The 27,674-nt window shown below is 42.7% G+C and overlaps 3 protein-coding genes and 1 long non-coding RNA gene across 4 annotated transcripts in view; 2 read left to right on the top strand and 2 right to left on the bottom strand.

Annotated features, from left to right (window-relative positions):
- LOC130377439 (CD276 antigen-like) overlaps window positions 1–8,221 on the bottom strand; it is a 78,037-nt gene extending 69,816 nt beyond the window's left edge. The window contains exon 1 of the transcript XR_008894162.1: window positions 7,342–8,221. The gene's annotated coding sequence lies outside the window, so the exon portion shown is untranslated. The remainder of the gene's footprint in view (window positions 1–7,341) is intronic.
- LOC130377404 (uncharacterized) overlaps window positions 1–27,674 on the top strand; it is a 119,692-nt gene that overhangs the window by 45,351 nt on the left and 46,667 nt on the right.
- On the top strand, window positions 1,700–4,927 carry LOC130377472 (uncharacterized). Its single transcript, XR_008894186.1, has 6 exons — window positions 1,700–3,203; window positions 3,442–3,543; window positions 3,863–3,954; window positions 4,088–4,168; window positions 4,257–4,335; window positions 4,442–4,927. It is a non-coding gene; the product is annotated as an uncharacterized LOC130377472 (long non-coding RNA).
- The window catches only part of LOC130377017 (piezo-type mechanosensitive ion channel component 2-like), a 108,037-nt gene continuing 93,948 nt past the window's right edge, over window positions 13,586–27,674 (bottom strand). The window contains exons 59-66 of the mRNA XM_056583959.1: window positions 19,448–20,562; window positions 18,925–19,006; window positions 18,363–18,507; window positions 17,615–17,766; window positions 14,979–15,314; window positions 14,597–14,863; window positions 13,968–14,267; window positions 13,586–13,681 (exon numbers count right to left, since the gene is read on the bottom strand). The gene's annotated coding sequence lies outside the window, so the exon portion shown is untranslated. The remainder of the gene's footprint in view (window positions 13,682–13,967; window positions 14,268–14,596; window positions 14,864–14,978; window positions 15,315–17,614; window positions 17,767–18,362; window positions 18,508–18,924; window positions 19,007–19,447; window positions 20,563–27,674) is intronic.

Below are 27,674 nucleotides of genomic sequence, written 5' to 3'. Positions count from 1 at the left end.
TAACCTGTTACCTGAAGGTTGATCTGAGTAGCAAGGATGTTTTATTGGTTCATGGGTTACTTAGGGATTTGGTTTATGTTGGTTTTAATGATTTGTTAAAATGGTTACAGGCTCCAAGTTATTGTTGTAAGCCTGGGCAATGGGTTGGTTTCTGATATCTGCAGTCTTCTTTCATTCTACTCTCCTGAGCTCTGCATCTTCATCACATGAGTGTTGCTTTACTGATGAGGGTGTGGTCTGAGTGAGCAGATGTGCATACTGGGATACAGAGCTGTCTGAAGTCTACAGGTCTGTAGACACGCCCCCTCAGGGGAAACCGAGTGTTTGAGAAACTGTCGTGACGTCAGTTACATGGACTGGAATGTTCTTAAAGATGGAGACAGGGATTCAGAAGGAGAAACACCAGGGGGAGATGAGGGGGCTCCTCATCTCAACGGCCAAAACACAACTTCAGTCTGACAGAGAACCATGGAACACATTCAACAGTCCCCTCCAGGCATCGTGACTCCTCAGGAAGGTTTCATTTCCAAGGTCTTATTTGGGGCCATCCCCATATGGATCCTGCTCCTCAAGAGCCACCCCCCTCCACTGGGTGGTCTTCTGAACAGATGACCTCCTTCCTGTCCTCAGGCTGACTAAAGCTGCACCGTTTGCATCTGTGAAGGCCCCTCATTCAGGAAACCACTTGACTACAAAGACATGACTTCAGAGACGTTGAATCAACCTGGGACATTTTGGAGACGCAAAGCATAATCCATCACCAATGTGGGACGCCACTGAAGAATGTTGTGCATAATTTACATCTCTGGAGAAATTGGTTGTTCTGGTATGGGTGCCCTGGCAGGAGGCCTGGGGAGGGGTGGGGAATGATGGAATGTTATTTGGCATGAGGTTTTTACCCTGCATGATTGTTTGGCCTTTTATGGCTCAGTGGTGTGTGTGTGTGTGTGACATGAGATGGAAGATTTTTGAGGGTTCTACTGTGTGTGTCTCCCACTCACACCAGGCATAGGGTTCTACGTGCCTGGCCTGGGTTCTATGTGTGTGTCCGGCTTGCTTTGACAGTGATAATGTTCATACGGGGGTCTGTGTGATTGGCTTGGGATATTGGAAGGGTCAACTAAATCATACCTGATGGATGACCACACGTTTACTCAAGGGCCTCCAGTAGACATGAAGAGCCCTGAGCGACGCTCCGCAGCGATATCCAACACGCTGGGCAGGAAGGAGAGTATCCAACTCAAGTGTAAAAGGATGCAAGCGGCGTGTTCAGATCAGTGACTTCAAATTAGGACTACACCAATCAGGATCAATGGAGGATTGACACCAAAAGGAATTCCACAAGGAGAGTCTGATGTTGGAAAGGGACCTAAATGGATTTTCAAGATGACCTTCAGACCTGTAATGAGACGGCTCTTCCTACCTGGCCAGATTGATGAAGAGCCCTGTGGAAACCTTCACTGGGGCTTCAAGGTATAAAGAGGAGAATGTTTCCATGGTACTCTGATGAAGACCGTTGTTGTGTTCCACTGGCTGAGGGGAAGAACCCACACATCTTTCTCTTGACCGTTCTCCTCTGAGAATCCTGGTGCCATCTTGAAGGATATTCCAGCTCATGTAACTGATATCACGACAGTTTCTTAAACACTTGGTTTCTCCTGAGGGGCGTGTCTATAGAACTGAAGACTTCAGACAGCACTGTATCCTAGCATGTATCTCTGCTCACTCAGACCACACCCCCATGAGTAGGATGCAACACTCTAGTGATGGAGATGTAGAGTTTTATAAGTAACGAGGGAGCAGACTAAGGTGATTAGAACACAATGGAATGTCCAGTCTGTAAATCTTTAAACCATGAAGATGGTTGGATAGTTCAGGAATTGGGCTTCTTTTTATCATGGGCAGTCCTTTCACTCAGATGCCCACGATGATGCCCATGATTTGCTGTTGGTGATGAGGCGGTCAGGGTGACGTTGCAGGGCTATGGTCGGCTCTCTGCTCAACGTTTAGATTTGCTCTGTATGGTTTATACCCGGAATAATCTAGATAATTGTAAAATGTATACACGGTTTTGTATTGAATGATTTTAGTTTTTAAAGTTGTTGTGGGACGTACATGGTAGTTTGGTTCTTCGTATGGTTTTGAGTGATATAACTTGTACACACTGGGTGCATAATAATGTAAAGGTACACTGAATAGTAATAACCAACAGCAACAAACAGATCTCCTCAAGGTAAGTCTGTTGGCTGTGTTTTAATGAAGACCATCGCTGGACTTCAGGATCTTCCTCCGTTCAGCTCAAGGTGAGGCGCTGGTTCTGTTTTTTTCTTTGGTTGGTTCCGGCCGGAATGTTCGGATTCCAGTCGGACGGTTTGTGCTTCCCGCCGTGGAAGGTTCCGAGTGCGGTCACTTGATTTAGTCCCAATGGTTAGCATAGAACGTTGTAGTCTTGACAACCATAAGAAACCACCTGGCAGATTGTTGGACTGGAGTCCCCTGAGGGAATCTGGCGGAACGTTCTGGATTGTATTTGCGTAACCTCGAGCCGTTTCCTATTCTATTTCAGTCGGTTTCGATTGGGAATTGTTGCCCCTATCTTAAACAACTTAAGTCTGATATTAAATACATACTGACACGTACGTCGTACAAAATGTTGATAAATTCCGATGGTTGCGCCGTACTTTTAACCACGATGACGTGACGGGACTCTCACTGCGTACAAAACGGCGTTCTACTTGCGGAATTTTTTGACATCAGGGAAGGCCGAAAATCATTTCAAGGTGGAAGATAATTTGACGTTTCTTCAACGGAACCCAGCACCTGAATATGGCTGAGTATATTTGATTTAATATCGATACTGCTTCGAGTTCTTTGTTACTTCAGCTTTTGTACGTTGTAAATATCTGCTGTCATAAATTGCCACAGAAGTTAAACCCTACCCAATGGAATGACGTTAAACAACGACTTTGGTTCAGAGTTACCAACTTCATAATATCAAAGCTAAAATAATGGCAGTCATTCCCACATGTTACAATAGAAGATACTCTAGAACTGTACAAGGTTAAAAAGGTAACATGTAGTTTGTCCCAAGGTGTCTGCCTCCTCACCCGGAGCAGGACCTCCACCTCCTCACCCAGAGCCAGACCTCCACCTCCTCACCCAGAGCCAGACCTCCACCTCCAGTCAGAAGTCCTCCAGAACAAGTCAGTGCTCTGTGTGAGTAGTCTTCTCGGGTCAGTTTCAATGCATGGCCTGAACCACTTCTTTAAACTTGTGGACAGCTCTGTCTTCATTCCCAAAAACGGGATGCTCATGTCTGGTCTCAAGTCTTTTCTAGCCTTGAGTTATAAAATAATAGTTCAATTAATTGTGCAACTCTGTTTCGGATGAGTCAATTAAGTTTATTGTTGGGCAAATGCTGATATAAACCTGCTGCTGTAGCTGAACGGCGAGGCTGAGAGGCTGGGGAACAGAGGCTTGTGGTGCCAGGGTGGACCGGAGACTGAGGCTGGAGACCAGGGGGCCACAGCACCGGACCAGAGGGTAACCATCACCAAGCTCATCTGAAACACTAAAATCCACGGTAGTTTAGGTCTGGTTTTGATCATCTTATGACTTTAAATCTGTGCCAAGCTGTGATTTTAGTTAATTCATACAGGGGTTATGTAGTAGTCATATGAGCCATTAATGTTACTAGTGCTCCTACGACCGTAGTGGATGAATTGCTGAACACGACAATCTGCAGACATTGTCTAATTTAAGTGTTTAAATTTGTATTCCATTTTACAAGTGAACCTCGGGAGGTGGGGTGTGTTGCGTCCCCAGGTGATTTACTGCTGCGATGAACTGGGTTTGTAACCAGACCAGGAATCCATGTCTGGAGGAGCCGTGCTGAAGGAGCTGTTGGAGGAGTCGTGCTGAAGGCCCTGCCTTGTGAAGGACGTCTGTCATGGGGTAGATGGAGCTTGACTCGGAAGTGATCATCACACTCACTGCTACCACAAACTACCGGCGTTTGTACCATATATACCAGACGACTACATCTGTTTTACCACATGTTGAAGCAAGACTTCCGCTGTTTTTCCAGACTAGGACTCTGTCTGAGGAGAGCTGCTGGAGGAGCTGAGACGCTGGAGGACGACTAGGAATCGACCGACAAGGATTCCTCGTAAGTTTGTTTTTAGTTACATTGTTGACTTAAAGGGCAAAATACAGCTGTTATGCGTTAACCAACTACCGCTGTGTTTTCTTACTAGAACGTGTTCCTGGAGAGGAGGCGAGCTGGTAGGGGAGCCGTGAATCTGGAGGATGAACATCACTCTACAAACAAGGATTGTAAGTTTGTATTAACCAAACAAACCGGGAATAAAGGGCTTAAAAATAAGACCAACTACATGTTCGTTACCAGACTTTGGGGCCAGTCTCGCTCTGTTTGTTCCAGACCACAACTCTGGCTGTGGAGAGCTGATGGAGGAGCCAAGACTCTGGAGGACGACATCGCTCCACCAACCAGGATCCTCATAAGTTTGCCTAAAATAAACAGTAGACTTGTTGTAATGCAGGATTAGTTTGTCCAGTACAAGTTACGGCATACTATTGTGGTTGTTTACCAGACAAACTACAGCTGCTACTTTGTTACGCGCCATTAGAGCCCAACTACTCCTGTGTTTGTGACATTACATTAGAGCCCAACTTCTGCTGTGTTTGTGACATTACATTAGAGCCCAACTTCTGCTGTGTTTGTTACATTACATTAGAGCCCAACTACTACTGTTTGTTACCTTACATTAGAGACAAATGAAGTTTGTAACCAGACCAGGAATCTGGAGGACTGATGGAGAAGCCGTACATCTGGAAGGAAAATCCTGAGGATCACCAGCACTCTACCACCAAGGATTCCTCATAAGTTTGCATTATCTGGAAATGGGGGACTAGGTAGGGGGTTGGGGGTTCAACTCTCAAACCAATGGTGCCGGATTCAAGTCCTCAGAATACAGTGATGTGTCCTTGAGCAAGGCGACCTAAAGCCTGCCTGCTCCTTAAAGACTTATCTTTGGTTCAGATAATGTTGCATCTTTTGAATAATGAATCAATAATCAATGTCCTTGTTTGGTCCGGGCAGACGCACCTGAGCTGAACCTCACCTGATCCTGTTTGGTCGGGGGTCGACACACCTGAGCTAAACCCGCCCTGATCCTGACATCCTGCTGGTCCCGTCTCCTCAGTTCATCTGAGCCTTGTCCTCCAGAAGACCTGCTGAGCTCAGCAGTCTGAGGCTGATGGATCACTGACCTCCAGTGGGAGTGATCTTCTTGACCCCACATATAACCGTGTGCTTCCACACGCCTTTCCCTCACGTCTGTCACTAACCTCACTACTCTCTACTGCTTCCTCTTTTCTTCCTTCTCTGTGGTTCAAACCTTTACACTGAAGGCGCGTCTTCCTGCCCTCAGAGGGTTTAGCGTTAGGGTTGAGAGTCAGGGTTTAGAGTCAGGGACAGAGCTGGTCAGGGAGGACTGCTTTTACACAAACCTCTTCACTTGCTTTCGCAATGGTGGTGACATTTCGAAAAGATTAATTTGGAAAATGTTTTCCTCTGCTTTCCTTTTATAAAATTGTATTACATTTCTGTCAAGTGTTTTTGTTTATATATTAAAATCCCACATTGACTTCTACATGTTTGGTGCGGTTCATTTAATTGTCCTTTCACTTGGTTAGTGTCAAGCTAAACTCCTGCAATACATTTAATATACATGATTGTTATTCAGCAATGTTCACATAATCCATTTTGTAAAAATATGAAACCTCTATTACTACTAAATTCAAGCCTATTCATGTATTTAACAATGTACATACTGCCCCGCAGGCCATTCTCTGCTACTACTACGCAAATGTTGATTTCCTGAGTGGTAGAGACATTCCTGGGGCCGGGTCGCCACATATAGTGGAGAATCGACCGAGGACTCGACCAAGCTACGGACCATTTTTTTGAGTGAACGCCAGCCTCCAAAGCAGCCTCGACACAGCCGGAGACGAGGCAGCCGGAGACGACGCAGCGGGAGCAGCTCCGCTTCAGGCAGGACCGCCGCTCCAACACGAGGCCCCGAAGCTTCATCAAAGGGTGGAGGAGTGTGGCAACCCGGATCCGGCCCAGCACCCCTGGAAGCAGTCTACCCCCAGATGGCGCCATTGAGGGCGTTGGAGCGGGGGCCAATTAACTAAATGCAGAGCACCTGAGGAACAGGTGGAGAAGCGGGGCTTGAATAGCCTGCTTCTCTACTCAATCAGGGCTCTCTCAGCCATGTGGCTCGGGCAAGGAGAGACGGGTTCTCGTGGGATAGGACCGTCGATTCCTCCCAGGTTTCTCGTTGTGTTATTTTCAGTATGAGACTTTTTGGATTAAATGGGCCTTTTTGCCCAGTAAAGTTGTGTCCGGTTTGGGGAGGAGGCGGTTCACTGGAGTAGGCGGGTTGCCAGAATATACAGTACATCGTTTTTCAAAAAGTCTTTGAAAATGGCTGATTACAACTTTATAGGCCTATGGTTTTCTTTTAAATCTGTGTAGAAGACAATTCCACTGACGGTACAGTAAGATAATGGACGCATCTTACAACTCATCCATTCATTGCCTTAAAGATGAATTTAAGTTTCACGACTTCTAATAAATGTCAAAGTAAAAGAAAATAGTGGGATCATAAGGATGACACAAATGTCAACGCTTTTCAAGTGACCAAACAGAAATCGTGTATTTAGTCAAACGTTTCATTCCCATTAATCCAGATATGTTTCTTTGCTCTTGGACGTGTGCTCTGTGGTGTGTCACCAAGGTCGTCCATGTTGTTGTGGTGATGAGGTTGCCTCGGTTGTACCCATCACATTGTCTGTTTGACCTTTTCGAAGTCTTTCTCTGTTGCAGAATAAAAATATCCTCCCAGTCCATCTCAGATGAAGACACCGGGCAACATAGCGGCAGACTCTAATCCCAGTAGAGGACTCAGACGTCAGAATCAGCCCCTACAGACCACACCTACTCACCTTTTACACACCTCAGCCTCACTCCTGAAGCTGGTCAGTTCCTCCTACAAAGCACCCAATGGAGAACACAAATCCCAGACCAATGATGTCAATGGTCCAACCTTCTGCCAATTCTCAGCGGAAGTTGAGTAGACATTGCAGACCAAAATATTTTCACGATAAAAATATGAAGCAGTACTCTCTTATGTTAGCTATTCCTGAGTGTGACGGTTTCCCCTTAAAATGCAACCACTCGAAATTGGATCGCAACATTTCTAATCAATGCTTTGCTACTGACTGTTGTTTCTCTGATAGTCAAAGACTTACGGTGTAACCTCATCGTGGCTTTCCTTGCACTGTGTTCATTTTGGACTAAGCAGCTGTAGGTCGATTCTGTGTCATTGTAAACAGTCCTTAAGGAGCCACTGATGTCATAGAGTCCCTGGTCATCTTCATGGACCTCTGTTGTGTTCTGGAGGATAGTAGCCGGGCGAGGACTGACGGACCAGGTGAGCTTTGGTCTTGGGTAGATTCCTCCAGACTTACAGGTGACAGTGTTGTTCAGTAGCACAATGTCCACTCTATTAACAGGAGCTGCAACGACATGACACCACATTAAAACAAGAAACGAATAGTTACTATGCCTCATTTGGTTTGCTGCATTTACATTGATACTGATATCAATGGCGTAGTTAGGTATTATTGCTAACCACACCATGAACATAAGAAAACATATACCAAAATAGACACACAACTGACACGGGAACATTGCAATTTTATTTTGTGGTTGAACAAACTCAGGTCTCAGATTGTAGGGTAATAATTGAATCGTAAAGTTTGTGAAGTGTAAGTGGACCCTTAACTGAGTTAGTGACCTTTGTTACTGTACTTTATGAAAACATATAGCAAACTACACGGTTGCTTTAAAAATTACATAACTGCGTAACTACACAACTTTCTTCATCAACTTGTTTTGCCATTTGTTAAATCCTATTCAAAGGTCCATAATTTTTTTGCTGAAACCTGAACTTAATATACGTTTATGGGCTCAGACTACCCGTCAGTGGGTTGCATTATAAAAATATATATTTTAAATAAGATATGACATCAGGACTCGAGCTCACCCCTCGCCGTCAGGATGACGAAGGTCTCCTGGTTGTTCTGTGAAGTGCTGGCATAACACAGGTACCTGCCCTGGTCCTGGAGGTTCACCCTGGCCAGGCCAAGGGATGCGTCGCCCCCTGAGATCTGGTCATGGAACAGGGAGGTCCTTCCCTCGTAGAGAGGGTCCTGGTGTCCCAGTTGGTCCTGGTCATCGTAGTAGGAGTGGACCTGAACCTTCTTCCCATTGTTCTTGACCCAGTGGAGGATCGTATCACTGTTTGGCTGGAAGTGGCAAGGCAGCACACAGCTCCCCCCAAACACACAGCCCACCTGGGTGTCTTCAGATTGAACAGCACCTGGTCAATACCAGGTATATCATTAATATCCTTATGCTTTTTTAAATAATAAAAAAAAATGTGGGCCTAAAAATAATAATAGCCCTGAAAGTATCCGGATATTATTTAATTAGCCCAGAATATAGTAATAAAAAGTAGCCTAGTCCTAGTCATTCTGGCATTAGAATAAACTGTTTACCACCTCAAGTTAATTTAGTCCATCCTATCCCCAGTCAGATCCACATATATATATTAGTGCTGTCAAGCGATTAAAATATTTAATTGCGATTAATCGCATTAATGCCATAGTTAACTCACGATTATCTTTTTTCTATGCTAAATATCCCTTGATTTCTTTGTCCCATTAATTCTTCTAATTTTAATGCTCTTATCAACATGGAGAAGTGCATCGGCTTGCCTTGTGCAAATGTTTTTTTATTGATAACAACATTGGCATATACTGATCAAAACAGGACGATACAAAAAAAAAGCCCGTAGTGCAATTATACAATGAATATACAAACATACTGCCTTGAACATAGCAGTCAGGCTACTGCTTCTTTGTTTTGAGCAAAAGAAAGAAATAAAAAAAATAAAAAAATTGCGTTAATCGCTTAATAAAAAAATTAACGCCGTTAAAATTGGTTTGCGTTAACGCCGTTAATAACGAGTTTAACTGACAGCACTAATATATATATATATGTATATATATATGTATGTGTGTGTATGTATGTATGTATTGGCGCCGAGAGACCCCCGTGAAAATTGAGGACTCTACAAGCCACAGCCTGAGCAACGTCTTGGAGATTGCGAACTATAAAAAGAATAAAGGTGAAAATGGCCGGAGCAGGAACGCTACATCAGCAGATCGTCTTTGATGGAACAGAAGATAAGTACGGTCTATGGGAAACACGATTCCTTAGCCGTTTACACATTCTGAAGTTGAAAGACACCATTTTGAGAGAGCCCACTGGCGAGGCTGCCGTAGCTGCAGATCCAGTGAAGAATGCAGATTGTTATGCTCAACTAGTGAATGCACTAGATCAGGGGTCTTCCAATGTTGTGTTGGTCATCATACTAAAGAATGATTTATTTATTTTTTAGTGAATAGTACTAGGGATGGCCCGAATTATTCAAATATTCGAATACTCGTTCGGAAATCAGTATTCGAAGCTTAAATCAGTATTCGGGGTTCGTTTTATTTATTTTTTCACGTACGTGACGTTACCAGAGCGAGTTTATACATACATACATATCTTTATCCAGGCTCGTCTAGTAGCTTCTCAAGGCTAACAGTTCTTCTTACTTCTGTTACCTTGTTGTTGCTCTTGACATAGAGTAACGCGACTGAACTGCAACTCTCCTCGACATCGTCACATGTAACAACTCAGACACCGGAACAGGAAGTGTCAGGTAACACAGAGGTAAAGTCAACACTGCCCTCTAATGGACACGATGAGTAAGGGCGTACAATAGTACTACATTTAACAGTTAGTTCTATGCTACAAGTACTTACTACTAGATCTTATTTTGAAACTTCTGTTTGAGAAAATCTAACTAGCGAATGTTCTGGATGTTGACAGCCGTGCGAAGAAGAAGGGGTTCGGTGTTGACGGTGAAAGTTAGGCCGGTTTATTGCAGAGTTCTCCGATATTTCCCATCACTATCCTTGAGCCGGGTAGGGCCGGGACTTTGATTGAGCGTTTGTGTTTTTTTGGTTTTTGTTATCATTGCTTTATAGGCCTAATCTGAGGAGTAATCGATGCCATATACAGAAATAGTATAGGCCTTTATTACATGGGTCTTCTTAATGTCGTGGAATACTCTGTTCACTTGCATGGGAAGTAGTCCGGTAACTTGTCAACCCCAGCGTCTTGGGTTGCTAAGCGACGTCAACACTACACTATTTACATAGTTTCGGAGAAGTACACTTCGACATTTTAATACAGTTCAGCGAGAAAGGCGACGAAGAATAAGAAGGGGGCGTTCCAGTCTGCATAAACGGGAACCCCCACCACACGAGAACGCCCATTTGTGTCTGCGGTGGGATGATATTGGCTAACCCAGGCTTTGAGCTCAACATACCTTGCTAACCCTCTAATCGAGGTTCGTAGTACAGGCCCCGAGTGCAGTTATGACACTCAACAAAAATGGCTGTGCCCGTGTAGAGATTTATTTTCTTTGTATTTGTACCACGTTGGTCATTTTAATGTTGATTTTCAATGCTCTTACAAAATGTATGACATTGCTACTTTATTCCAGTCACCAATTTATGCATTGCACGGTCTTGCTGTGCGTTCAATACAATGTAAAGTTGTGTTGTTTGTTTTCGAGCTGGTTTGCTGAAGAGGCTAATGTAGCTGACAATAAACAACGTCTAGCCAATTTCATGACACAATCACAAAGACAAACGGGAACGCTATAAGTGCTTCGAGACCAGTGGGGTATTCCACAAAGCCGGTTTTATTACATAACCGGGTAAGTTAACCCAGGGTTTGCGGTAACCCTAGGTTTTCCGTTCCAAAATGAACACGGTATTCTAGTTACTATAGAAACATATGCTCTGAATCAAATCTGGTCGGAGCAGGTTTTGCGCAGGTTAAGTTTGAAACATAACCCGGGTTTGGGTATTCAAACCGGCGTTCACCGCAGATTTCATGTGTTCACAATGGCATGCCCTTTTGATGAGAGGCCTGCTGATATCGGAGCGCAATATATGCGCAATCCACCAGGAGCGATTAATAAGACCACGGCTCGACATCTTGGCATATCGGATGACTTTTTGCTGGAGAGATATAGATTATCGCGCAAATCTTTAGTTTTAATAAGTCAAGTCAAGTTTATTTATATAGCACATTTTAAAACAACAGTAGTTGACCAAAGTGCTGTACACAAATACAATATAAAAAACAAAACAAAGAACAAGAAGGCTTAAAATTGCATATTAGCAACAACAATGAATAACATAAAATAAAATCTTAATCTGTATTAAAAGCCAATGTAAAAAAGTGAGTCTTTAGTTGCGTTTTGAACTGGTCTATAGACTGGGCAGATCTTAGACTCAGGGGGAGACTGTTCCAAATATTAGGAGCGGCCACAGCGAAGGCTCTGTAGCCTTTTGTTTTTTGTCTGCACCTAGGTACATCCAGCAGCACCTGCTGAGCTCACCGAATTTCTCTAGATGCCTTCTCCAGCCTTACATAGCCAACACTACCAATCGAGGACCTGGCCTCAGTTCACTATTTGCGTAGCCCTCCGTTTTTTGCAAATGGTAGCCTAGTTTTATCTGTAATGTTGGAGATGCTGAGCACATCTCAGTCCTTTCAGATGACCCATCCAAGATTTTTATCGGCCTCCTATCATACAAAGAGCAATATTGGCTGAGTACTATGCCGAGGGGCGCTTACAACATAAAGTATAAAATAGTCCTAACGGACTTACATCCACTGGAGAATGTTCGATCGTAGCCGGCGGCTTCATTACAAGCACCAATCCATCTTGATCTGTTTGGTTGATGAATTGTCACTTTTAGGTTTACCCAATTACCAAAAAACAACAACATTTGGAACATATGCACTGTGGCACCCACACGGTTTGCATGTGTTACTTTGAAGGCAAACAAAAGCTAAAATACAAGAAAACACAAAAACCTACATTCAACCAGTGGGGTACCCTCACATGGCCCCTGACTCTCTGAGGAGGTACCTCCAGGTACCCCCATGCCAGGACACCCTGAATATATGTTTATTAACAGCTCCTCCACCGGGGTCAAGACAATTTGAGGGGCAGATCCAGTCTGCCTTTTCACGATTGGCTTAAAGAAAATGGCTTATTTAAATGTATACCAATACGATGGTGGGAAAAGCTTACCAGTTTGTAGGCCTATGTTTTTATGCTTTATTTTTACTTGATCAGCTGACCGCTTGGGAGCCATCGAAGTAGGCTACATATTTTTTTAAGAAGAAAAGGGTTATGTGGTAGGAACGTTAAGAATGCTTATCTGGGATATTTATAGATTCATGGCTCAAATATTAAGGATCATGCTTTTGACGTGTAACTAACGCATTTACGCGGTCAGCGATCCGCTGCCAGGCTTTGGTTCTCCGGGTTACTTTTTAGGTTTGGCGTGGACGCGCACAACCCTGTGTTAACCAACCCCGAGTTGATTGAACTAATGCATAACCGCTGCTGTGGAACCGAAAACTCTGGGTTACGCCCCGTGCCCACTACCTCCGTCAGTTGTCCGTTGCCCATTGACTTTGAATGGGGACGGTCGCGCAATGCATTGTGGATCCGTCAGTTGACTTGGAGCGTTCGTCACCGTCAAAAAGTTGAAAAATGTTCAACTTTTTCGGCAGCGACGGATCCGTCATCCAATCAGATCGCGTATGCAAATTTAAGCACTGTGACGCGACTCGGGCTCTGACGATACTGGAAAGCGGGAAAGCGGGTAATCTTGCCTCGCAACAAGCAGGAAGAAGCGGGAAGAACCCGGCTAACCGATTTGATTGGCTGACGGATGCATCTGCAAAGACTACTCCCCCATCCGTCAGCCACGCCTTCTGACGTCCGTTGACTGACGGTGCAGTGGGCACGAGGCGTTAGTCGGCACAGGGTCAACCAACCTAGAGTTCAGCGTCAACAGTGTTAACGCTCACAGTGTTTGTTAAAGCTCAGTTCGTGGAATACCCCACGGAAAGGACGTCACAAGTGCAACTCGGTAGGGTGGTGGCATCTGGATGGATCACACCATATGCTCCGAGATCGTATACAAAACAAAAATGGTACTACCGACCACTCAAAACCCAAATAAATAGTATTCCAACCAATCATCGACAAGGGGTGTGTGTTGTGTGTTTTTTTTCGCTGCGTTCATGATAGTTTTTACTGGACGCACAAAACACGGCTCTGTTTGTTTTGGTTCTCGCTTCAAATACAAACAGAAGTGACGTCACCCAACATCGCTGATGCAAAGTCCGACATCACTCATAAATGACCCAGAAATAACCACACAACGTTCTTAAACCAATTACTCTAAATAAGAGAAGCAATAAGTTGTGCATTACAACAACAAAATAACAAAAAAACAATAAAAATTAAACCAAAATGAATAAATTGGAATAGATATCCAGGTTCACGTTCTCTATGAATACATAAGCAGAGGATGAGAGGGGAGATTGTAAGGAAAACAATTATTTGTAACATCGGAAGTGTGAGATGAGAACCCTCTGAAACAGAAAAAGAAAATATTGATTAATCTTTCTATGAGAAAAAAAACAAATAACATCCTAATACCTTCAAATGAAACATGAACTGGATAACAATGTTTTAAACCCAATGTCTCAGGTGGCTTATCAGTTCCTGGCCCAGTGAACATAGTTCATTAAAGAAGACAATGGACAGTGGACACCCTTGCCCCCTTGAAACAATGTTGCTTTTTTGCACCACGGGTGGTTTAGCATCTCACAGATTGCTTTTATATTTATATATATTATATTTTCACGAAGGGCCTACCTGCAACAGGGTCCTCCAGTATCTTCAGTTCAATGTGGGTTACGTCTTCTTCGTCTGCGTACCTGAGAGTACACCTGTACGTCCCTTCACTCTGGGCTGATGAGGTCACATACAGCAGGAGGCTGCCTGATTCAGACAGGTCTCTTACATGCTGCTGCCACTCTGTTTCCACCACCTTCTCTTGTCCTGCTTGTCTTCTGAGGATGGTCTGGTTGTGGTTGAAGGTCCAGGTGATGTCATCGAGCCCCGAGGCGTCACAAGGGAGTAACACCTCACTGTTGGGAGCACTTTGCATTGGAGCTGATGAAGATAGACAGACAAGTGGACGGACAGTCAGAGATATACAAGGTATTTTTACGAAATCTGTGGAGAAATTAGACCAATGTCACCATTTTTCCTTTCCAGACCAATGGAGAACGCAAATCCCAGACCAAACAAAAAAATCAATGGTCCCAAACTAAATTTTTTATGCGGAAATGGACTTGATGTTGCAAACTTAAATATTTTCACAACAAGGTACGAAGCAGTACTCTCCTATGTTTCCAATTAGCGGCCATTACAAATTGGATTGCACTATCTAATCTACAATTTACTTCTGACTGTTGCCATTCTAATATTCAAAGACTTACGGAGTGGCCTCATCATGGCTTTCTTTGCACTGTGTTCATTTTGGACTGAGCAGCTGTAGGTTGATTCTGTGTCATTGTAAACAGTCCTTAAGGAGCCGCTGATGTCATAGAGTCCCCGGTCATCTTCATGGACCTCGGTTGGGTTCTGGAGGACAGTAGACGGGCGAGGACTGACGGACCAGGTGAGCTGTGGTCTTGGGTAGATTCCTCCAGACTGACAGGTGACATTGTTGTTCCCTAGCACAATGTCCACTTTAGTAACAGGAGCTGCAACGACATGGTATCGCATTAAAACACAAAACTAATGAGCTAACGTTTGCTCAATACAGCGTTTATATTTATTTATAGGATGGAATCCTATACAAATAGAAATTGAGCTCACCTCTCACTGTCAGGGTGACGAAGGTCTCCTGGTTGTTCTGTGAAGTGCTGGTGTAACACAGGTACCTGCCCTGGTCCTGGAGGTTCACCCTGGCCAGACCAAGGGATGCGTTGCTCCCTGAGATCTGGTCATGGAACAGGGAGGTCCTTCCCTTGTAGAGAGGGTCCTGGTATCCCAGTTGGTCCTGGTCATCGTAGTAGGAGTGGACCTGAACGTTCTTCCCATTCCTCTTGACCCAGTGGAGGATCGTATCACTGTTTGGCTGGAAGCGGCAAGGCAGCACGCAGCTCCCCCCAAACACACAGCCCACCTGGGTGTCTGGAGATTGAACAGCACCTGGCCAATACCATTTTAAAACACATTTGATCCATTTTAAGGGAACCAAGTACAAAAATACAATATAAAGAACAAATGAAAGTATTCCCATCTATCTCATCCTCCGAATGGCCTACGGTCTGAGGTGTCTGACATGTAGCATTCTCCTTTCAGAGCCGTTGCCAGGGGCGCAACTTCCTACTTTCTGGGGGGTATGCAGACACATAGCAGGCGCTTTTATCTGGGCACAAATTTGACCTAAAACAGACTCTGATATTGAATCAAAAAATTAATTTTGAGTGCACCAGGACAGATATCCAGTGTTTTTTTTAGAGGCAGCCTTTCTAAGATGCTCTGCCAGAGTAACATCATACCGTGCTATAAGAGATCAGAAAATGTCCACTTCTAGGATTTCCTAACATTGCATTTTGTCCCCCTCAGTGGCAGGTTTCTTTCTGCAAGGAAGAGTATGCAGTCGATCACTCGAGTCAACAGGCTCTCTGCAATTCGCCATCAATAGTTTTACCTAGGCATAAGCGGGATGCCAATTCTTTCCACATCAGATAAGCATTTATGTGGTAACCACTTGTTTCATGGTGCTTCAGTATCTTTGAAAGACACTGCCAGTTATTATAGCCCACCACAAGGCGCGTGTCATTAACTCTAGCTTCACCAAACCGCTTTTACTGGTTCTATTGACATAAAACAAAGAGTTACATAGAGGTTGAACTAAAACAAAATAACCACAAACAAGTTCCTTTATTTTTCTTGTAATGATCCGTTATATTGTAGGCTCCATTCTGATCAGTACACAGTTGCAAGACAACAGTAACCTGTTGTTTTACTAGTAGATTTAGCTAACCTGAATATTTACAAGCCTCCTCTTCATACACTGGCATAAAAACGACTTTCAACCACTTTGAAAAGCTTTCTTTCATCCCTGCGCACCCTTTCTCCTTCCCAATCTTTCTTTTTCTATGTTGTGACCCCGAGGGCTTTCTTCTCTGCCCCTCCATATTGAGGTACGTGTCATCAGATGACAATGCGGTTCAAATGAAGACACTCTGGCGCTCGCCTCCAGGGCGTGGTCGAGGGGGCGCCCACTGGAGCGCCGTGTGCGGAAGAGGGCCTTATCAGTGTCGTTTCTCTGTTATTGATCATCATATCATGTACACAAACGCTGTTAAAAACAGAAAATCCCGACTCAAATATTTTTACTTCCATCGCTTTGGCGCCACCTCTGGTGCGGCGCCCCTATGCGCCGCATATAGTGCATACCCACTTTTTGCGCCACTGGCCGTTGCCATAGCATATTGTCATAGTGATAGATATTTAGAAGTTAAACCCTGTAAACAATGTGATGCATAGACCAAACGTCCACTGACAACTAACCCTAACCTCTTTTATCCCACAACAGTGCACACCTGTCAACATTAATAAACCAATAGTTAGATTGACTGACTGAAAGCCAATGTATTCAGGCAGGTTTATCCTCAGGTGGAATTTTCCAATGGTTTCTGTATGACTACAGTTCAAAAATTAACAATTGTCCTACCCTAACCCCGCTAGTATCTATTAGTAGGCCTAATATATAGTGTCAAACATATATAATACATTATATTATATGCCTAATATGTGTTATTGGTACCAAAAATCATCATCTTTCATTATTTATGTGGTTTTAAACATGGTCATATGTTTAATATTATATAATTAGTATAGTCATATATGCAATTTGGTCACTACCACTGAATTAAGACCATAATTTAGAGAAAACAGGATTGAAATTATTTGTTTGTTTTTGCGTGTCTCTGCTAACTAATTTGCAAAGCAAAGGAGGGGCGTGTCCTCCCCATGGTTACGAGCCAGGGAGCACTTTGTAGTCTACCGTTGTTGTGCATGAGCGTTATAATGAGCGATATAATAGTTATAATAGTGTTATAATAATAACTAAGTGTCTGAGAAGAACCCTCTCTGTGACACAGACATCAGAATCAACCGCTGCTCAGAACAGAACGCCACACATTCAGAGCAGAGAGGATCGTTCACAATGTGACAGAGCGAAAAAACAGGATGTTCGATTAGTAAGTAATGGTGACAAAATGGCCTAGATTACAATAATAATAATAATAATAATAATAATAATAATAATACATTTAATTTAGAGGCGCCTTTCAAGACACGCAAGGTCAACAATGTCAACGATCATGTGAGAAATATCCCCACGTGTAGATTTACCTTTACCTTTTGACCTTTAGATCTCCAAATAATCACAAAAAAATAAATAAATAAGGAATTGTCTCCATTTTAGTCAAGCTTACCTCCCTGAACGAGGACCTCCACCATGAGGAACACGGCTGTTCGGACCAGAACACCGTTGAGTTCTGCCATCTTATTCTTCCTTCGTGCCTCTTGGGTCTCTCAGTCTGCAGCTTGACGACTCAACTTCACTTCATTGGAACAATAACATGATCTGGGGAGGAAGAAAGGATCCTGTTGCAGGGCCACTCCTCCTCTCCTGTAGTTTGGCATACGTTTTTCCATTCGCCCTTTTGGGTGTGCCCTGTCAAACTGTATTTACATTTCGGAAAGGTCGAGAAAGGAAACCGCTGCAAGTAGCCCCTAGCCCCAGGGCCTACAAACAATCACCTATATTATAATACAGATAAAACTACCAATCACATCACTAATAAATGACCCAGAAATGACCACACCAATGCTTTCTACAAATTAAAAACAAAAGAGAAAATTATACAAAAAATGATAGATAATACAATGTGAAGTAATTTACATATTATATAATCACATATTATAGAAAATGATGCAAAAAAATCAAAAGAAACCTTTCTCTTCATACGTAAACAGATGATTAAAAGGATAACATAAAAATATAATCCTAATTCGAACCAAGGTGTGCTATATTATCCCTCTGAAACGGCTTTCTTTAATAAGAATGAGAACAATAACAATGACAACAATTACTTCACATTAAAGATGACCTAGATAATATTGTACCGCATTAAAACAAGAAACTCAGATTTGTCCTGTAAAAGCAGGACTTGAGCTCACCTCTCACTGTCAGGGTGACGAAGGTCTCCTGGTTGTTCTTCAAAGTGCTGGCGTAACACAGGTACCTGCCCTGGTCCTGGAGGTTCACCCTGGCCAGACTAAGGGATGTGTTGCCCCCTGAGATCTGGTCATTGAACAGGGAGGTCTGGAGATCAGAGAACAGGGTGGTGTTGGAGGCAGTGGCGTGGCGTGGGGATTTTTTTTGAGGAAGCCAAGTGAGGCCAAACCTTTAGAGAAAATAGTACGTTGCAGCTTGGATGTATTTAATGCAACTATAAGAGCTATTTGAGTGCCTGGTCATTTACCAGGATTTACACATGCCTGTAATCTGACACACACACACACACACGAGCGCACACACACAGTAGGCCTACTCCCAAACATTTCATTAAATTATACATTTTATTATAAATGCAACCCCTCCCCGAAATGCACAAGCCGCTAATAGTCAAAGAATCGACAGCGCGGCTGTCGGCTATTTCAAGTTTCATGTTCACGTGTAACACGACTCACACAATCACAGTATTTGAGATGATAAATAACATGTGGCTTTTTGATTTACCGTGCCTCGCGATTGCCCGGGACAAGTTGGCAAGGTCCACGAATCCTGTAGTGACCCAGGGGTTGTTGAGGGAGCACGAATCCTTGTCAAGAAGAAGACACTGCCAGCAAAATAGTCGCTGAGGTTTGCTGCTGCAACTAGCCACTCCGTTCGTGTTTAATTTTCTTCATTGAACGTCCGAAAGAAGCCTGGCTTTCTCTCCACGCGCAGTTTCATCTTCGGTGTTGGCCTGCCATCGGATTTTATTTTGATTCGCTGCTGTTGTGGTAATTTGGTAAAATTATTTTAAGTAAATAATCTAAATCTCCACCCAACATAACTGCACTTGATAAGTAGGCTACTCAAAAATGAGAACAATTCAAAAATGCTAATTTCGCGCGGCAATTTAATGGTGTTAAAGTAAAAGGATGCTCCAATGATTATGTATAATCATTGTCGATTTTCTTTTGTTTAATAATGTGATAATCAGACACTTTTATATATTTTAGGGAACTATCTGTAAGAGAGTAGCTAACTCTCTGACCTGGGATCGTCTGGTTCTTCCCGTGCTGCTCGCCACAGTGTCTCTGCTCAGAAGACCATAACACAAAACTGATATTTGAAATGACAAGCAACAGATGATTAAAATATATTCATTTATTTAATTTGATATGGTCACCATTAACTTAATGGGTACAACATAACATATCTGTGCAGCACCAGAGGCATCGTGTGTTTGAGGTGAAGCACGCTCATTTTAGACCTCCCACAGTGAGGCAGTGAAGACAAAGACAAACCAAAATACATCATTAACATGAATATACAGTATATAGTAAACTAAAATATATAAAAGTGGTTGATTATTACATTATAATACAGATAAAACTACCCATCACATCACTAATGAATGACCCAGAAATAACCACACAAACGTTTTCAATTAATTAATTAAAAATAAAAGAGAAAATGACACAAAGAACGAAATAAAATATAATGTGAAGTAATTTACAAGCACAAATATTAAAGAAAATGATACAAAAAATTCAAAAGAAACCCTTCTTTTTATACGTAAAAAGATGAGGATGATGCTGATGATGATTAAAAGTATAACATAAAAATAGAATCCTAATTGTAACCAAGGTGTGCTAAATGATCCCGCTGAAACAGAAAAAGAAAATGTGGATTATTCTTTCTTTAATAAGAATGAGGATAATAACAATGACAGCAAGACAGAACCAAATAACTTCACATTAACGATGACCTAGATAATATTGTACCGCATTAAAACAAGAAACTCAGAGTTGGGGTTAGGGTTAAGGTTAACCAAGGACTTGAGCTCACCTCTCACTGTCAGGGTGACGAAGGTCTCCTGGTTGTACTGTGAAGTGCTGGCGTAACACAGGTACCTGCCCTGGTCCTGGAGGTTCACCCTGGCCAGACCAAGGGATGCGTCGCCCCCTGAGATCTGGTCATGGAACAGGGAGGTCCTTCCCTTGTAGAGAGGGTCCTGGTGTCCCAGTTGGTCCTGGTCATCGTAGTAGGAGTGGACCTGAACGTTCTTCCCATTCATCTTGATCCAGTGGAGGATGGTATCACTGTTTGGCTGGAAGCGGCAAGGCAGCACACAGCTCCCCCCAAACACACAGCCCACCTGGGTGTCTGGAGGTCAGAGAATAGGGGGGTGTTGGAGGCATACTCTTCATTAACTTTATTAAGGCAAGATAACAACTTTATTAATCCCCCGGAGGGGAAATTCCTTTGTTTCAACAGCCCAGCAGCAGTGGAAAACACAGGATAAAGTACAATACAATAAAAATACAAAGTACTAATGAGAACAAAAATAGACGCTAAAGTAAAGACAAAAAGAACAAACGGTATAAACAATATAATTAATAAATTATAAAGTGTCAAGTGTAATTAGTAAATTATAAAGTGGCTAAGTACCAGTACTTCACATATTAAAGTGTATAAATGCAAATGGTGCATGTCCATAAGTAATACTACGAATGTTTATAAATGATCTTGAATTGCTCGTAAAATATGACCTTTAGACCGCTGCAATCTGAGAGTGAAAGATGACAAGGGCCCTATCTTGCGCAATTGACTTTCTACCCTGACTCATGTGTCGTTGCTAGTTTGCAACTGGCGCTGAGCGTTCTTTTCCCTCCACCGCCATGCATCGTAAATTAGGGAATGATCGTGTGCGTGTTCTGGCGCAAACGTTCCCCGGTGCTATTTTGCAGTTTCAGGAAACAATTCCGCCACAAACCAGGAAATAGCTGGTTTAAGGTCAGTGGCGCGTTGTTCAGATGCTATTTTAAGGGCGCATGCATAATGTTGCTTGTGCACCTCGTGTATACACTTTGCCTCTCTCATCAACGAGCCACACATTCTTGATAAATTATTTGGGAAAGAACAGATGATACAGGTAATAAGTTGTACTTTTAAATCAATGCATCTGCAAACACCGTACAGCAAACATATTTTCTTGACAGAGACATCGTGTACAAGCCCATAACTTTTAGGATTGAGGAGTATTTGATCGTGAGAAAACATTGTTTTACCACGAGTGAGTTTTAAAAATAATGAATGAATGCGGGCGCGCGTGTGTGTATGTGTAAAAGAATTAATGAATGCGGGTGCGTTTAAACACACGCAAACTAAACATGTAACGCACAATGCAGTCCATGGCACTGTATATTAACGGGGGGACACATGCATATTAGGAACACAAGTCGATAACGATAATGCATACAATACTGGTACGTGGTTTGTTATTGTATTGCGTATGTGGTTTTCAAACTGTGGGGCGCGCCCCCCCTGGGGGGCGCCAGAGTTCTTCAGGGGGGGCGCGACGTGAGAAAAGAATAAACCCGAAAAAAAACCTGAAAGGCGATGATTCAAATCATCAGTCGTACTTCAACTGTAGAAGTAACATAACTAAATCAATTGTCAACCGTTTATCTTCGTGCAAACCATTTACCAAATCTACACACTTGTATCTTCAATAATATCTAAACAGAATTTCGATATCATTTCAAATCTCTTCAAAATCACAGTTTTAGTTTCATACCGCTTTGTTTTCAACTGTTTTCATTGAAGACGTCAGCCCATTCTGATACACCTACTTCTAGACATCGTAACTCATTCATTTTTCAACCGTTTACCATTGTTCAAACCATTAAACAAATCTACACACTTGTATCTTCAATACTATCGACGGAATTTTGATAGCATTTATACTTTTTTCAGAATCACAGTTTTAGTTTCAAACTGGCATCGTTGTCAGTTGCTTATAATAATTTAGGTCACCATAGCAACGCCGGTAAACAAACCCCGCCGAATAGTCGAATCTCTGGACTGAAAAGGCAGATCTGATTCGACCCTGAATGAATCTGTGTAAACTGGCAGTTTACACAGAATAAGATGTTCAAATGTATTTAAAAAAGGTTAAGCTAAAACATGCTTAGATAAAGTTGTTAAATTGTGTTAAGAAATGTGTTTAAAAACGCACAAAGATGTTGTAATGTTTCAGAAATATGTTTAAAATATTCTGACGTGTTGCTGAGAAAATATGTTTCAAATGTTTCAAAAATATGTTTCAAATGTTTTAAAATTATGATCAGAGATGTTTAAAATGTGTAAAATAATTAAGATAGCTTTCAAAACACAGGTATTTAGAACATTTTTTTTGGGGGGGGGGGGCTCAGCTGAAATTTCTTCTCTGAGGGGGGGCTCACTCTCTCACACTTTGAAAACCCCTGGCGTATATCATTAAATAGAACCACAGTTACCGCATATCATATGTGTGTTAAGTTTTCTTCGCCGAAATTTATTTGAGGACCGCCCACAAAGCATCTCACTTGCGTTTCAGACGGATAAAAAATAGGGACTAAGTCCTCTAAACTTATCCAGACGACAGACTTAGGTTGCATGTATTTTGAAGAATGTATTTTTTCTTCAGTAACACATATTTTTCAACATAATGTCTTTATCTTTCCCGGTGTGCTTTCGTCTCTCACCTTCTCTCACATCACCTGACCATTCTGAGAACCTGGGTTCGTCTTTAGAGACAGCTTTGGTTTCTGTATGAGAAAAGCTCGAAATGAAATAAAAATATTACAAGCAGAATCAAGCAGTTGTATTTTATATTATTATTTTCATCATTATAAGAGAAACCTAAAGGTTATATTTGAACAAAAAAGATTAGTCCGTTTGTGTTCTGGTGCTAGTCCAAATATCAAGCATAACAAACCAAACATAGAAGAACTCTTGATATTAGGTTTGCCAGAGACGGTTTACATTCGGTCCAGCTTACCTCCCTGAACGACGACCAGCCCCGTCAGTAACACGACCGTCTGAACCACAACACTGCCCAGCGCTGTCATTGTCTGTGTCGTCCTCTCTCAGCTGTACCTGTTGTTGGACTGCTGACAGGATCAGGAAACACCAACCTTTACCTGGACTGATTAGACCTCCTGGCTGACATTTATGACTTTTTATTGGCTTGGGATTAAGAATACGAGTTATGGATCTCTTAGTTATTAAAATGAGGTTAGGAATATAACTAAATGGCAATATTTATGAAAAATACAATTTGATCAAAATAAAGTGATCACGTAAAATTCATCAATACACAGGATCAGATGTTATAATCCCTTGTGCCAAAATCCAAGGAAAACACATATTCAGAAGCCCCTGTCCAAACCAACCTTATAAGCACGCTGCTGGTGAAAAAACACGAGACAACTAGCCCAACTAACAGCAGTAAATACAGCAGTAAGCAGTAAGCAGAATATCATTGGGGTTATCAAGTGGGCACCCTCTTTCACAGATGTTTCGTATAAGTTAGGCCCACGACACCTCCTGAGTAAGTGGTTTGTTATATTACATTCAAACAAATAATTTGTGATATGATGTTTCAATTGGTTCTGTAAATTTAATTGGGATTCAAACAATGAGGGAAAATTTTATCTTATCTGTTCTGAATGGAGGGGCATGTTGAATAATCATTGTCAGTATAGGTGAGCAGTTTATATGGTCTGGTCAATAAATAATAATAGAGGAAGTCCATTCTGGACTATCGATGGACTATATATATTTCACAGCATTTTTTTTTGTAGATGTATTGATACAGTTTAATGTTTATTGATTTATTGAAAGAGAAATTTAATTGAAAGGGATTTTTGCTCAGACGGAAATAACACAAAAACTGCAGTGAGCTTTGAGATGACAAGCAAAATATATTGATTTATTTAAAGCAGTGATATTACGCCACCAGGTGTGAGTGTGATTAGCTACTACAAGCCTTTTGAAAATCTGTTGAAAAAGTGTTTTAGTGACATGATCCCAAGTGGGTGTATCCACCTATGTACGCTGGATAGATCAGTCTACCAGCCTACCCAGCGGACTGTAGCAAATGTTGGTTAACTATCCATCATACATCTAGGACGGGTGAAAACCCCACTTTTGATGTCACTAAAAAACAGGAAGAGGCAAAGGGCTTGTCATGGCTAATCACACTCACACCTGGTGGCATTATATCACCCCTTAAATGTGATGTGGTCGCCATTGACTTAATGGGGACAACAATAGACATCTGCGCAGTTCGATTCCTCCCCGTGGTCCTTTACTGCATGTCTTCCCTCCTAGCATAATGTTAATAAACAACTCAGTGGATCAACTGAACGTTCTCGTATGTCTCCATTCACCCCTTCATCAGTGGGGAGGGAGGATATTACCACACAAACAACAATGGAGTCTCCATTCACCCCTTCATCAGTGTTTGGAAAGGATATAACCACACACACAACGGTGGAGTCCGACTTTTTTAACCACACACGCATACAAAAAAACTAAGTAATCTGGGGAAAAATATACAAACACACACTCACGTACACACATACAATAGATCAATATTGTAAATAAGAAACTGTTCTTAATGTTTTATTTGGAAAAATAAAGGTTAAATAAAAAAATAAACATACGCACATTACCGAGTTACAATATGTTTATTTATTTAATCTAGAAATCGCTGAAGTTCCTTCCTTCATGAAACATAGATAATATAACTGTCATCAGAGTTAGTGAGAAGCTTCTACCGCTAACCCTCCAACGTGTTTCAGGACATGAGTTTAACTTCTCTAATTCATCATTCAGAGTTCAAGTTATGCGAGGGCGCACCATCAGCGAGGATTGATTCAACACCAGTGAGACACCAGTGAGACACCAGTGAGACACCAGTGGGACACCAGTGGGACACCAGTGGGACACCAGTGAGACACCAGTGAGACGTTCTGCCATTCTTCCAGAACAAAGGACTGAGGCCTCCTCAGTGCTGCCCCTGCTGGCCGGACCTCCACACTGCAGTCATGTCCAGTAGATAGACGATAGCCCAGAGCAGCGGGCCGCGCCCTCATTCTCACCGCTCCCCTGATCCTCACCCCCTGAGAGGGTCCTAAACGCTGGGCCTTCTCTTTAGTCCTGGGGGGCTCTCCCTCACAGCAGAGTGGTCCTCAACGCTGGGCCTTCTCTTTAGTCCTGGGGGGCCCTCCCTCACAGCAGAGGGGCTGCTTCAAACCGACTGACTGATTGACCTCTGTTCAGGATGGTGAGGCCCGCCCCCCCCTCCCCTTCAAGGGCCCCTAACTGGGCTCCTAATGGCTGCTGTTGATTTTTGTTTGGTTTGTTTAATTATTCTTATCGATTAAACAATAAGAATAAGAATCTGTACGCAATAAAAGGTTGTTTGTGCTTTAACCAAGTACGACCCCTAGAGGGCAGTGTATCTAGTGTTGATTGGGTGTAGAGATTACACAGTCGGCATGGAAACGAAACACCTCTAACGTTGGGATTCATTCATTGGTTGAAGACGGAAGGAGGAATGAAGGAATTAAATGAATCCAATATAATACGTCTGTAAATAAACAGATGTAGTGAATCAGAGTATTGTTACTCCTGGGGGCGCAGCGCCACACTCAGCGCTCAGTGAACACCTCCGCTATTTTTCAAAACCCAGGTACTACCAGCCAAGTTCTTACCATGCAACATGTGACTTGAATAGCAACTAAAATCGTTTTATTATGTTTTGAGCGTAGGTCGTCGGAGAAAAACATGGACGCCACCCGGAAAGCTATTGTTGCGGTAGCATTGGCCGACTACTACTACTATTTTCATTTATATTATTTCAGGACTACGAAATAACATAAATGAAACGGTGCGTTTTCACCGTACGAAAACGCAGCCATTTGAACTTCTAAAATGTTCACTTCATTTCATGTTTCAATGTATCTTCTGCTTATGTAAGTTATTACAGCAATACGAGTGATTGAAATTGCGATTTAAACCACCAAAGCGGTCCAAACACAATGAAAACAGTTCACTACATGTCACACTGGGCGCATCCATCTTCAATTCTATCTCGGAAGCCTCGCTCGGTCACCGCTGAGTTCAAACGAGATGGCGAGATCGACTTCCGATGAAAAGGGGCGTGTTTGTGCGTGTCGCTAGGCAACGTCCTCGGAGCTCCGAGACGGATGGATATTAAAACGCACCATAATAGCCTCAGAGGTAATAACTTACTTCCGGGTCTGTCCTGTCCCTGGTTTGATCCGAGGTGTTTCCGACAGCGTGTTTTTGGGGTTGTTGTCTTTTATGTCCCTTAACTCAGAAGTTTTCAAAATAAAAGTGTTTCCTAAGCTTCTCCTTTTTTCCAGTTGTAGTTTGATACTCTGAGAGTCCCAGGATTTCACCACAGACGATACAAAGTAGGCTACACTACAGCATTACTATACGTCGACTTTGTATGGAGTCGAAAGCGCCCGTTGCCTGGAACGCGTCTATACGTTGACTTTGTATGGAAGTTGCGCCGCTGTAAGTTCCATATTGGCTCGGCTACCAGATCGGCTCGGGGTCCGTCGTCTGCTGATTACGTCACACAATACGCTATCTACAGCAATAAGGTCTTTTATGGCTTAAATTAAAGAGCCTGTAATGATCTTTCATTTTGAACATAGACCATTCCCAACCTATCTGTATGGATAGTTTTCTTCTAAAAACAAAACATCCCTCGGAATCATCTTGGCTGTTAAGATAAGCCGTCCGTGTTGCCAGATTGGGCACATTTTCAGCCTGATTTGGCTACTTTGAATCACGTTAGGCTGGAAAAACGGGATATATGCCCAATCTGGCAACACAAACTAGACAGACCTACTCGCGCTCACACATGTGCTCGCTGTGGTTGCTATGACGACAGCCAGAGCTACAGCACAAAACAGCCAATCACAACTGTCCCTTAGCAGCCAATCACAATGTAGCCTACGCCCATTCAAGCGTACAGCCAATGATATTGTGTAACGTAATCAGCAGACGCCGGACCCCGAGCCGATCTGGTAGCCGAGCCAATATGGTACTTACACCGCCCCTTCGCTTTTGGTGTGAACGCGCCATTACTTTAGTTTCACTATTCACATAAACGATGTGACGCAGTTAGCTGTGGTTCAAAGCTCTTCCTCTTTCTGATCTGTCTGCCATAAGGACCCCAGCAGCTCAATCTTTACTTTCAGAACCTTTGTTAATGTTCTGTCTCGCTTCTAAACACTTCTCCGTTATTTGGTGAACACCTTAACCTCTTTATTCCCTCCTTTCCTTGCATTTGTTATTCTATATTTCCATTCAACACGGGCAGCACACGTTTCGTCACAAGGTACCGTTTCCTGAATTCCTGTTTTCTTACCAGATGTATTCTAACTATATTAATTTATTCTTACTAA

The sequence above is a fragment of the Gadus chalcogrammus genome, chromosome 23 (assembly GCF_026213295.1).
Source record: "Gadus chalcogrammus isolate NIFS_2021 chromosome 23, NIFS_Gcha_1.0, whole genome shotgun sequence".
NCBI classification, from domain to species: domain Eukaryota; kingdom Metazoa; phylum Chordata; class Actinopteri; order Gadiformes; family Gadidae; genus Gadus; species Gadus chalcogrammus.
The sequence above is the reverse complement of the archived record's forward strand: the minus strand, read 5'-3'. Positions and strand labels throughout refer to the sequence as shown.